Below are 9,752 nucleotides of genomic sequence, written 5' to 3'. Positions count from 1 at the left end.
TTTCCTCAAGATTCCTCAATTTTGTGAATTTCACAATCCATACAACTCTGGAACCTAAGTCAAAGAACGCTTAGTGAAATTCTTCAACACATATCTGGTCAATTTCCCCAAACTTGTTCTGTTTTGCAAAAACTTCTGAGAACGCATATGACCTCTCCAAATTCTTCGCACCTATACTTTCTTCACAGGTACACATGTCTGCTGCTGAATCACTAGGTTCTCATCAACTTAACTCATTTGAAGCATTCCTCGAAGAAAAGCTGCATACTTCTTCAGAGAACTCAATAGTTCAAATTCCTCAGCTGAAGAAAATGGCAGATGGGAAAAGACCTCAGAAGGGAGGAAAGAAACTGGAAGTCAACAGTGCTTTTGAGATCCCTGCTTACATTTATGCAGGGTACTGCATACCTGATGAGGCAACTCATGGGAAGGAAATCAAGAATGACCGCAAGGTGCGCATACAGAATATTGAACGAAGATGGGCACGGGAATGGAGGGAGTATAGATATGTTACTCCAAATACATGAAGAAATTTGCTCTAAACCCTCTTCTCCCAAGACCTCTGTTGGCACCTGGCCAAATAGCTGATCCCACAAGCATCTAACATGGTGAGGATTATGCTGATGAATGGGCCAAGCGGCAAGCCAAATTAGCCAAACAGGCCAAAGAAGCAGTGAGGAAATTCAATGAAGATTCTGCTGCTACCGCTGGTGAGGCTACCACAAGCAAGAACGCTATGCCCAAGAAGACTGCTTGCAAACCTACAAGCTTAGAAATGCCCTCACGGCCAAGCTCATCTGTGCCCTCACGGCAAATCCCTCAGGCTGCTCCAGTTCCTCCGGTTGCAAAACCCTCTGCTCCTCCGACAAAGTCCTCAGCACCTGTGCATCTCGCCACGTGCCAAAGGACAACATGCATCTCAATTTCCTTAGGTGCCTCTGCAAGTTCTTCAGCTCCTCCTCTGTCTTCAAAAAGCCCCACTTTGCAGAAGACCAAGGCCACTGCTGGACGAGGCACTAGACCAAGTCCTCACAAGAAGCAGGTTGCCTTCCAAATACCATCTGATGATGATGAAGCTGATGATGAAGAATTGCCTGAAATCATCAAAAATAGACAGCAAAGGGCCGCTAGAGCCAAGGGCAGTGTTGTGCCTCTTCTATTGGATCCAAAGAAGATCCTGGATTTCATTGAACTCAGGCACAAAGACCCAAACACTCCTTTGCCAGAGTTAGACCTCACTCCTGGATAAAGTCACATGTTTTTTTGGCTATTTACTGCAAGGCAACAACCTCACAGTCCTTTATTAATAACTAAAAAGAAGAATAGTTCCAAATTTACAAATTTACAGGAAAAGAGAAGAGATACTTACAAGAAAAGGGTCTAAGAAAGGTTAGCTATCCAAGATATTAAACTATCTTTATATTTACATCTAATCCTATGAGACAGAAGAGAAATGTCATGGATAAAGTTCCTTCTCCAAGCTCTAAAAGAAGGTTGCTCATTTCTGAAGATCTTCCCATTCCTTTGTGTCCAAATATTCCAAGTAGCAGTGAAGACAACCTCAGTGAAGAAAGGATGACCAAAATCCCTCCTAACTGTTTGAGCCATCTCGTATGAGGTTTGGTTCGGTTGAACAGCCCAAGAAATCCCAAGATAGTTCCAAACCCTTTGGCTGAAATTGCAAGCAAAGAAAAGATGAGCCCGATCCTCATGTTGTGCAAGGTTGCATAGCGCACATGTGTCATCCTAGATGATCCAATGATGACGTTGCATCATGTCCCTAGTGTTCAAATGACCCATTAAGAGAAGCCAGCCAAACACTTTGAACTTGAGCGTGCATGCACACTTCCAAATCCATTTGAAGATGGGGTCAACCACTAGGTGTGAGAAGCAAGAGTCATAGTATATCTTTGACAAAAAAACACCATACTTGGATGGCCACTTCCAAACGTCTTTGCTCTCACCATCCAGATTGATCAAAGGCAGCAGGGCCTGGAGTTGTGTGAATTCCGAGTAGGCCTCCTGTGACAGAGGCAAATGGAAATGATCCAAGACATCAGGCCGCTCCATAAACTCCTTGACAGTCATTGCATCATCAAATACAAATGAATGTAGCCTTGGGAAATAGTCTTGTAAAAGGATAACACGATTTCCTAGCTCCCAACGATCCAGCCAAAAAACCACCGTGTCACCAACATGACCTTGAGGAACAGCTAGCTTGCAGAAATTAGGATATAAACTCATGACATCATGCCACCAAAAGGAGCCACAGATCTGCGTGCTTTGGGGTGGTGACTGATGAAGATATGTACCTAGGGTAGGGTCATGGACCTGTCCAAACTACCCTACCCAAGGACATCTCTAGAAGAAACCACTTGTCAATCGACTCAGAAGTGTTCCACTCGACTGACTCAAAGCCACTCGACCATGAAGCCAACCACTCGACCATGAAGCCATCCACTCGACTACCAGGAGGTCTAAAGTCACTCTGCACGCTAACGGTCGGTCATTAAGTAGCTTTTATGGTCATCATAGCACTTTATGTGTAGCATTACCAGTAACGCCCTATCTTAATGTATCTTAAACCCTGCATAACTGAGGGTCGGAGGGGTCTGGCGGACTCTATATAAGCCACCCCCATCCTCAGTGTAAAGGGTTCGCACCCCTGTAACTCATACGCATATAATCCAGTCGATCGCCTCCAGGCTCCGAGACGTAGGGCTGTTACTTCCTCCGAGAAGGGCCTGAACTCGTAAATCTCTCGCGTATACAACTACTCCATAGCTAGGATCTTGCCTCTCCATTAGTACCCCCCCTACACTACTGTCAGACTTAGAACCACGACAGTTGGCGCCCACCATGGGGCAAAGGTCTTAGCGACTTATAGGAGAAGTTGCAATTTTTTCCGATCTCCTTCATCATGGTTTCAGGCGGAGTTTTGGTTGAGGGCCGCGAGATCCGTCTCGGCGCGCTGATGTTCGTCGCCGACGACTCTGCTTGGCTTCAGGAGGCTCCGCTCGACATCGACGCGCTCCCAGTCCGCGGAGCGACACACTTTTGCGCGTGCGTCCGCGGCGTCCTCCTGCGACAGCCGTCGACCCAGTATCGATCGGTTCCTGTGTCGTCCTCCCTCCGGTTTCTCGCCGGCGCAAGCGCTCTGGTCGGTCGAGGCTTCAGCGGTGGGTAAGACACGCGATGGCTCGCCAATCGACCACCCCCCAAGTCGCGGCAATCGAGTCCGACGAATCTCTCTACGGCCTGTTCGATCTGTCGACTGGCTCCACAGAGACTGCATCCAAGTGCGACAGTAGTGATCCAGCGGCGGAGGTTCTGATGGTCGATGGACCACGTAGTCCTCCTGGTTTCCCCGGCGCAGACGGGGTCAACGGTGGAGGCGATCCGTCGCAGGCCCATGAGGAGTATCTCCCCAAGCCCCTCACTTCGCTGCAAAGGGAAGAACTTCGCCGCCGGAACATGGATGCGCTACACACTCCTATCGTTGGAGAAACCCCCGAGGCTCGTGCCTTGGAGGACGCACGCTTGGCCAACTTGGCTGAGCGCACTCGACTGGAGAACCTCCAGCGAGCACTCGACAAGCGTGCGCATCAACGGTTTCCAGATTCCAGTCGACGTCAGCTCTTTCCACAACCGACTCAGGTATATCGAACTCCAATTCAGAATTTAGCAGTTGCGGCCCGTATAGCACAGTCAATTCAGCCTTCCCAGTCAGAGGCTGGCAGAGGCTTGTTGCAGATTAGAGATTTACTCTGGGCAATAGGAGATCAAAATTCAGCTGTATCGCAGTCGCGGAACAGGATTCACAGCAGATCCGTAGCTGCGAATACAGTCCAGTCGGCTCATAGCCCCAGATTGCCCCCAAGGCGTGAAGGGCGTGGAGACCGGCACGATCAATACAAGAACCGTGAGCAGTATGATCACCGAGTCGATCGCGATGATCGACGTCGAGTGCCCACCCCTCCCCCAAGGGGTGGATCGTACGTGCCTCGACAACAGGATGATAGACGCCAGCACAGTGGCGGGCGAAGGATTCTAGTCGACCCCTGGGAACCATGCTTTGATGCGAGATCCATTATCGTTCAAGGTCTAGTCGACAGGAACAGAGCTCACCGAGAGGGTCACGACAGAGATGTACCCACCAGCAGCAGAGTGCATGTCTCAGGACCAGAGTGTTTCAGCAGAGCCATCAGGGCGGTGGTGATTCCTCCCAACTTCAGGTTGGCGACTGGAGTCAGTAAGTTCACTGGTGAGTCCAAGCCTGATACTTGGCTTGAAGACTACCGAGTGGCTGTTCAGATTGGCGGTGGCAATGATGAGGTGGCCATGAAACATCTGCCTCTTATGTTGTAGGGCTCGGACAGAGCATGGTTGAATCAGTTGGCACCCAGCAGCATTTACACTTGGGAAGATCTTTCCCGAGTGTTTGTCAGAATGTTTGAAGGAACTTGCAAGCGACCAGCAGGACTGACAGAGCTGCAAACTTGTGTGCAGAAGTAGAATGAGACTTTGAGAGATTACATCCAGAGATGGATCACATTGCATCACACAGTAGAGAACGTATATGATCACCAGGCAGTGTGTGCCTTCAAGGAAGGCGTTAAGTACAGAGAGCTAAACCTGAAATTTGGTCGAACCGAAGACATGTCTCTGAGTCGAATGATGGAGATAGCCACCAAGTATGCCAATGGTGAAGAAGAGGATCGGCTCCGGAGTGGCAAGCACAAGTCAGTCACCCACAAAACCGGAGGAGGGAACTCCAGTCAGAAGCAGAAGCGGAAAGCCGAGCTGGCTGCTCCTGGAGAAGCCTTGGTCGTGACTCAAGGAAAGTTTAAAGGGAAGCCCAAAGGGCCTTGGAACCCTAAGAAGGTGAAAGATAAGGAGGGAGATGACGTGATGGATTTGCCATGCCACATCCACACGAAGAAAGATGAAGAGGGTAACTTCATTTACCCGAAAGATAACACTCGACAGTGTCGGCTCTTGATCCAGCAATTCCAATGGAAATAACCCAAAGATAAGGAAAAGGAGTCAGGCAAAGTTGAGGACAAAGAGAATAGTGATGATGGATATCCCCAGGTCAATTCTACCTTGATGATTTTTGCTGACGTTGAAAGCAAAAGTTGATTGAAAGTTATCAATCGAGAAGTGAATATGGTTGCTCTGGTGACACCCAATTATCTGAAATGGTCTCAGACTGCCATCACATTCGCCAGTCAGATCACCCGACACACATAGCCACCCCTGGGAGGCAAGCTCTGGTGGTCGACCCAGTCGTCGAAGGCACTCGACTGACTAAAGTATTGGTGGATGGTGGCAGTAGCCTGAATATATTATACGCAGAGACATTGCAAGGGATGGGCATTCCGATGTCCAGACTCAGTACCAGCAACATGAGTTTCTATGGAGTCATTCCTGGAAAGAAAGCTGCGTCACTCGGTTAGATTGCTCTTGATGTAGTTTTCGGTGATTCCAAGAATTTCCACAAAGAAAAGTTGACATTTCAAGTTGTGGATTTCCAGAGTGCCTGTCATTCTATTTTGGGCAGGCCAGCTTATGCACGTTTTATGGCTCGACCATGTTACGTGTATCAAATTGAAGATGCCTAGCCCCAAAGGTGTGATCACTGTTACTGGCAATCGGAAGAAGGCGGAAGAGTGCTTTCAGAAAGGCTCAAAGATCGCCGATGCTCAGATGGTAGCGGAAGAGTGGCAGGAGCACCAGAAAATGCAGATCCGAGTGATTTGTTGCGAGCCAAGAAGCCCACTACGGAATCAGCATTTCAGTCGTCCGGTGAGACGAAACCGATTCACATTCACCCGACCGACCCCAATGTTGCTCCGACCAATATCTCTACAACTCTCGACCCCAAATAGGAAGAAGCGCTCATCCAGTTCCTCCGTGAGAACTGGGACATCTTCGCATGGAAACCTTTTGACATGTTGGGTGTTCCCAGGGGGCTGGCTGAGCACCGCCTACGAGTCGGCTCAAAAGTGAAACCTGTTAAAGAACATCTTCGACAGTCTGCCGTCGAGAAAAGAAAGGCCATTGGCGAGGAGGTGGCTCGGCTCTTAGCAGCAGAGTTTATCCGAGAGATTTACCACTCCGAGTGGCTTGCCAATGTTGTCATGGTCCCTAAGAAGGACAAGTAACTTTGCATGTGCATTGACTTTAAACATATCAATCGGGCCTGCCCGAAAGATCATTTTCCTCTCCCCCGCATCGACCAAATAGTCGACTCGACTGCGGGATGTGAGCGCCTGTCTTTCTTAGACGCTTATTCCGGTTACCATAAGATCCGTCTGTATGGACCTGATGAGATCAAAACAGCTTTCATCACCCCATTCGGGTGCTTCTGTTATGTCACCATGCCATTCGGCCTCAAGAATGCCGGAGCCACGTTCATGAGGATGATTTAGAAGTGTTTGCTCACTCAAATCAGTCGGAATGTGGAAGCGTACATGGGTGATATTGTGGTCAAGTCACGGAAAGGTTCCGACCTGCTGACTGACCTTGCTGAAACATTTGCCAACCTCAGGAGGTATCATATCAAGCTTAATCCATCAAAGTGCACATTCGGAGTTCCTGGCAGAAAATTACTCGGTTTTCTCGTTTCCGAATGAGGAATCGACGCAAATCCAGAGAAAATGGGCACTATACTCCGAATGAAAAGACCTGTGCGTGTGCACAATGTTCACAAGCTTACTGGTTGCTTGGCCGCTTTAAGTCGATTCATCTCTCGTCTCGGTGAAAAGACATTGCCTCTTTACCAACTGATGAAGAAGTCAGACAAGTTCGAGTGGAATCCTGAAGCTGATGCAGCGTTTTCAGAATTAAAAGCCCTGCTTTCCACCCAGCCGGTGCTTGCTGCCCCGATCAGCAAAGAGCCTTTGTTGCTTTACAGTGCAGCCACAGGACAAGTCGTTAGTACAGTACTTACGGTCGAGCGGGAAGAAGAAGGAAAAGCCTTTAAAGTTCAGCGCCCAGTATATTATATTTCTGAAGTTCTGACCCCATCAAACCAAAGATACCATCATTATCAGAAGCTTGTATATGGGATTTATATGACCACGAAGAAAGCTGCTCATTATTTCTCTGACCATACCATTACAGTCGTCAGCGACGCCCCATTGTCAGAGATTCTGCACAACAGAGATGCAACTGGTCGAGTGAAAAAATGGGCGATTGAACTCCTTCCCCTGGATATCAGATTTGAGGCAAAGAAAGCTATCAAGTCCCAAGCAATAGCTGATTTCATTGCCGAGTGGACCGAACAGCAATTGCCGACTCAAGTTCACTCGGAGCACTGGACCATGTTCTTTGATGGCTCTAAGATGCTGAATGGTTCCGGTGCTGGGGTAGTGTTGGTTTCTCCCTGGGGAGATAAGCTCAGATATGTACTTCAGATTCACTTTGATTCCTCCAACAATGAAGCAGAATACGAAGCACTTTTGTATGGGTTGCGTATGGCCATTTCACTCGGCGTCCGTCGCCTCATGGTCTACGGCGACTCAGATTTGGTGGTTTACCAAGTGATGAAGGAATGGGACGTCAGAAGCCCAGCCATGACTGGTTACTGCAATGCAGTAAGAAAGCTGGAGAAGAAATTCGAGGGGTTAGAGCTTCATCATATACCCCGACTGAAAAATCAAGCGGCTAATGATTTGGCAAAATAGGTTCCAAGAGAGAAGCCATTCCCAGTGGAGTGTTTTTTGAACATATCCACGCACCCTCAGTTCAAGAGGATCCTTTCACCGAAGAAGCCCCGTAGCTAAAAAGTGCCACAGATCCGACTGAAGTTGAGGTCCCAGTTGTGGTCGACCTGATCATGGAAGTTTTGGTTATCACTCCTGACTAGACAGTGCCGTACATCACGTATATCCTAAGGAAAGAGCTCCCAGAGAATGAAGAAGAGGCTCGATAGATCGTCCATCGATCAAAGGCCTTCACTATGATGAAGGGACAGTTGTACAGGGAAAGCGCAACTGGAGCCAGTCAGAAATGTATAATGCCAGAAGAAGGTCGGATAATTCTTGACGATATCCACTCGGGGACCTGTGGCCATCACGCGTCCTCTCAGACTATTGTGGCTAAAGCATACCGAGCGGGTTTTTACTGGCCCAGAGCTAATGAAATGGCGAAAGAGATAGTCGACAGGTGTGAAGGATGTCAGTTCTACTCCAATATGTCACACAAGCCCGCCTCAGCCTTGAAGACCATTCCAATCGTCTGGCCCTCCGCTGTCTGGGGATTAGATATGGTTGGACCGCTGAGAAATGGTAGGAGTGGTTTCACCCACGTACTGGTGGCAGTCGACAAGTTCACCAAGTGGATCGAAGCCAAGCCTATCAAGAATCTTGATGCCAGCACTGCTATCAGCTTCATCAGAGAGTTGATATTCAGATATGGAGTTCCGTATAGCATCATCATTGATAATGGGTCAAACTTCGATTCCGAACAATTCAAAGCCTTTTGCGCCTCTCAAGGCACACAAGTCTACTACACTTCCGTCGCTCACCCCCAGTCGAATGGACAAGCAGAAAGAGCAAACGGCCTAATTCTCAAAGGACTGAAACCCCGGTTGATGCGTGATCTCAAACACGCGGCGGGCGCGTGGGTCGACGAACTTCCATCAGTTCTTTGGGGATTGAGGACTACTCCTAATCGGTTGACTGGGAGAACTCCATTCTTTCTGTTCTATGGAGCTGAAGCAGTTCTGCCGAGCGATCTTCTTCACAATGCACCTCGAGTCGAGCTCTACTCTGAAGTTGAAGCAGAGCAAGCCCGGCAGGACGCAGTTGACCTTCTAGAAGAAGAAAGAGAGATGGCCTTGATCCGATCGACCATCTATCAGCAGGACTTGCGTCGTTTCCATGCCAGAAACGTGAAGAGTCGAGCCTTCCAAGAAGGGGACTTGGTCCTCCGAGTGGATCAACAGAAGCCACACAAACTCACCCCTACTTGGGAGGGCCCCTTCATCGTAACCAAAGTTCTCCACAATGGAGCATACCGTCTTTACAATGTCGGCTGCCAGATTTATGAGCCACGAGCTTGGAATGCGGACCTGCTCCGCCCCTTTTAACTTAAGTACTCACTCGGGTGAGATGTAATAAAAAGTACTCCTGTAGTTTGTTTATCAAAGACAAAAGTGTTATAATTTTCCCTTTGATTATTGTTGCTTTTGCTTATGTGAGAAATCCCCCAGTGGGTGGCTTAGATGCGAATCCGTTTCGCCTAAGTTTGTAAAAAAAATTCCCACCGAGTGATGAGCAAGCCTCTCACTCGGGGGCTTAGCTGCGAATCCGTTTCGCCTAAGTATTTGAAAATCCTACCGAGTGGCGAGCAAGCCTCTCACTCGGGGGCTTAGCTACAGTCTAGTACTCGCCTAAGTATTTGAAAATCCTACCGAGTGGCGAGCAAGCCTCTCACTCGGAGGCTTAGCTACAGTCCAGTAGTTGCCTAAGTGTTTGAAAATCCTACCGAGTGGAGAGCAAACCTCCCACTCGGGGGCTTAGCTGCAGTCCAGTACTCGCCTAAGTATTTGAAAATCCTACCGAGTGGCGAGCAAGCCTCTCACTCGGAGGCTTAGCTGCAGTCCAGTACTCGCCTAAGTATTTAATCCATTCCGATCCGCAAGGACGACGAGGTGCAGGTCGACTGCCACCTTCTCCTTCGGAGCTACGCCACAAATACAAAAATCCTACCGAGTGGAGAGCAAACTTCCCACTCGGGGGCTT

Source organism: Triticum dicoccoides, chromosome 1B, assembly GCF_002162155.2.
Source record: "Triticum dicoccoides isolate Atlit2015 ecotype Zavitan chromosome 1B, WEW_v2.0, whole genome shotgun sequence".
Classification (NCBI taxonomy): domain Eukaryota; kingdom Viridiplantae; phylum Streptophyta; class Magnoliopsida; order Poales; family Poaceae; genus Triticum; species Triticum dicoccoides.
Note: the sequence above shows the minus strand (reverse complement) of the source record.